The 3,606-nt window shown below is 54.9% G+C and overlaps 1 long non-coding RNA gene across 1 annotated transcript; it reads right to left on the bottom strand.

The window, feature by feature from the left end:
- Nucleotides 1-2,263: 2,263 nt before the first annotated feature.
- Nucleotides 2,264-3,282, bottom strand: LOC129642316 (uncharacterized). The gene is made up of 2 exons (XR_008709619.1): nt 3,159-3,282; nt 2,264-2,603 (listed from the first exon to the last, which is right to left on the bottom strand). It is a non-coding gene; the product is annotated as an uncharacterized LOC129642316 (long non-coding RNA).
- Nucleotides 3,283-3,606: the final 324 nt, after the last annotated feature.

Below are 3,606 nucleotides of genomic sequence, written 5' to 3'. Positions count from 1 at the left end.
CCAGCTAAGAGCCCTTTCCACTCTTTTTGCGACTTTAGCACTTACTCATGTAGCTGCAGCATCGCTGCTGCCAACCCGCGTCCCAGAAGAATCCATGGGTTCAGTTCCGTGGAGCCTCCCCACCCGAAGAGCACTCGGGCTCCTTGAGGGCAGGGATGGAACCTTTCACGCCCTTGGCTTGCATGGAGTGAGAAGACAGAGCAAAGGACAGCCGGATTCAATTAGCTAAAGCTCCGCTCAGACAGCACCAGATCCTTCCCCCCAGCCACCTCCCACTGCCCCAGCAATCTCAGCCGGCACACGTCTCCTGATTGCATTTCCAGGTCCTCCCGTGCCTTTGATGAACTTCTGTGTTTTTCAGCCGCTGCGACGCAGAAGCAGCCATTGTGTTGCCCCAGGTGAGAAATAGCACTGTAGGGAACAGGCAGTTAATAAGCTTAACAGGTAGGGACAGAGGCTCGTTAATGGTTGCTCTGTGATTTGTGGCTAGTTCCTCCCAGCCCCTACATCTTGAAATAAATATATTGAGAGACCCCGTTACCCCGGAAGAGGACACGGGTCTTTTTCTCCATTAACAGCGGAGGCACTACAGCAGCGCGTGCATTCACACGGCGTTTCCAAGCCTGGAAGCTGCTCCCTTTAAAGCTGCTTGCATGGAAGTTTGATCAGCCCTTGATGAAAGAAGACTTACAGATCGCAGACAACCTGGTAACCATCTGTGCCCAATGCATATTAAAAGAAATGTAAATTCACCAAAGCTTCCCAGCATATATCAGTTTATCCACTCCAGGGAAGACAGAGGATGATTAGATAATCTGGGACCAAATCTCTGGATTCAGCAGGGCCATGTTAATGAGGAACTTTGCTGAAGTGAACAGCAGGCGGGTACCCTCAAGAAAGGAAATTTCTGGATGGAGGGTGTCTCCAACTTTCCTCTTTCTGGTTATCTCTCTGACGTGGTAGACGCTTAGGGATGTCTCTGTCCAACCACAAGGCCACACACACATCCCTGAGCCCTAATGCATGTGGGTCCAGGCAGCTACGTCATTACATCCTATGACCCTCTGTGACCACCTTCCCCGGGGCCTCATGTCCATACATCCTTGGAGAAGCTTTTGGCCCAGGCTGAGAGGCGTCTGCTGTGATCGGAACTCAGGGCATCACCATATCCTCCGTCTGAACCCTTTTAATCCGTTCTGACAATCTCAACTGCTCAGATATTTTTCTGTGACTTTGGAATGGATGCGGAGAGGACCAACTCAGACATTTGAGAAACATCCTTGTAACGTTGGGAGTGAAAGGGGTGGCATCTTCTGCCACGTGCTGGGAGAAACAGCCAAGGCTGGTGCGGCGGAAGAACAAAAACAAATCAGGTAGGTAGTGCCGCGCGGGGGCAAGGCCTGCGAGTCCGGAGGGCGACGGAGAGACAGGTGCGGCTTGCCGGTCTTCCTGGTGCCGGCCCGGGCCAGCCTTCCCTTGAGCTCCAGGCAGCGGCCCCGTTTTGTAACCTCGGTGCTCTTCTCTGTTCAGTCTGGGTGCAATCAGAGAGGTCCGAGGAAGGCCCTGGCAGAGGAAGGGGGCTCGAATCCAGGCCCCCAGCGAGGCCCTGGCAGAGGAAGGGGGCTCGAATCCAGGCCCCCAGCGAGGCCCCGTACCCGGGAGCCGCTGTTGCTTGTAGAAGCAGCCCCTCCAGCCCGCTGGGAAGACTCGGCGATGCTTCGTCTTTGCCAGGAGCACGTGGAGCCGGAGGCAGAGACATCGGGGGATGCTGAGGGGGCCTCTGGAGGAAGGGAGAGCAAACCCCACCGCCTCGAGCGGCATCTCCAGCAGGGACCCGGCGGAGTCCTAGGGCGCCTGCAGCCCGCTGGGGTCAGGGACGCAGCGACTGCCTTGCGGTGGCGGTGGTGTCTGCAGCCCGCGGCTGGGGGTCCCGCGCGGCCGGGGCACAGTCCTCCCCCGAGGAGAGGTGGGCAGCGCCCGGTGCCCACGCAGTGACGGCTGCGGTCCTTTCCTGGAGGTGCTCTGGCAGGCTCAGGGCAGTGCCGTTCAACACAGCAAAGCTAGCTAGTACTTCCTGATCATTGCGGAGGGAAAATGCCCATAAGATTGTATAAACAATATACAGAAATGTTCTGACATGCGTGCCCCTAATATGATCACCAAGACGCACACGTCGCCCCCACAGCGTGCCTGCCACAGAAGGCACCACCTCTTACTAACCCTGAGGCCACATGAGCTAAAGGCTAACTCAGGGGCTTCCCAGTAAATCCAGGACAAGCACTCCACCCAGGTGTCAAACCAGGAAACACAAGAGAAAACAAAGGCTTGTCAAGGAGAAGCCAAAGGGAGGCGGAAGACCGCATACAACGCGGGACCCAGAGCGGGTCCTAGAATACAAAGATGACGTTCATGGGAAAATGGGGGAAACCTGATTGGAGTCTGTACTGACAGCCCTGTGCCAGTGCGTGTCTTAGCTTTGATCACTGTTCCATGGGTAGGTAACACGTGAACAGGAGAAGCTGGGTGGGTGGGGATACTCTGTACTGTTTACCCAACTCTTCTGAGTTGAAAATTATCTCAAAATAAAAGAGGTTTTTAAAAATCTGAAAAAAGAAAAAAAGGAAAAAGATACATTATACGTTATTCCAGTTTCATTAAAAACTCTATACCCAGCCTGGTCAAAGTTCTGTCTTTCCTGACCTCTAATACGTATTCTTAGGTATCTGAACGCTGGACCCAAATGGGTGCCAAAAGAAGGGAGGGGCGTCTGGAGGAGAACGGACACGTGTGCGTGTGTGGTGAGCCCCTCCCGTGTCCCCAACAGCAGTAATCAGCTAACGCTACCAACCAACCAAACAACAGTCACTGAAGCCTCCTTCCCTGCCAGCAGTTTTATCTGTTCTCTTTTATTATGTTGATCTCTTTTCAATCTCTAAAACATTAAATAAATTACTTGTTAAAAAGAAAAATCTCAGTCCCCCAGAGAGGAGCGTATCTAGCAGAGTCCCACCGAGGCACCACCCCACGCCCGTCTCCCCACCACCCTCCCTTGAGAGGTTCCCCCCAGACCCTCCAGAGCTGGAGGGAGGAACTCAGCACCACACAAGACACCTTATCCTCGGGGTGCTGCGTGCAAGTTCAGACTCTCCTCAGCCCACCTCGCAGGCTGCTTTCTCTGATAGAGCCAGTCCCGATTTCTATCTGGCTCAGACCCCCCGCATCCGGCCTTGGGGCGGTTCCGGGCCCAAGCTGCACTGCGCATGCTGTGATCTGGGCTCAGGCAGTCACCCCCGTCCCGCCCCCACAGAGCCTTTTAACCTGCTTTGTTTTGATTGTTGTAAAATCCTGCCAAGCCCACTGGGGCTAATGCTCAGCTGAAAGCAGCCGCGACCTCCTGTGGGCGCTTGGCACGGCAGGGCCGTTGGTGATCTTCTGCAAGAGACCAGAAGCCTCTGCTTCCAAGGTGAAGGGAGGCAAGAGTGGAGAAGGCACCCCCGCCTGAACCTCTGAAGTCAAAGCCTCCCCTCCACCTGCGGCTCAGCCCTGAGCTCTTGGAAGGATCCGAGCAGCTGCAGAAGCGCCAGGTCTCAGGATTCAAAAGGTCCC

This window comes from Bubalus kerabau, chromosome 1, assembly GCF_029407905.1.
Source record: "Bubalus kerabau isolate K-KA32 ecotype Philippines breed swamp buffalo chromosome 1, PCC_UOA_SB_1v2, whole genome shotgun sequence".
NCBI lineage: Eukaryota > Metazoa > Chordata > Mammalia > Artiodactyla > Bovidae > Bubalus > Bubalus kerabau.
This window is presented reverse-complemented; position numbering and strand designations above follow the sequence as displayed.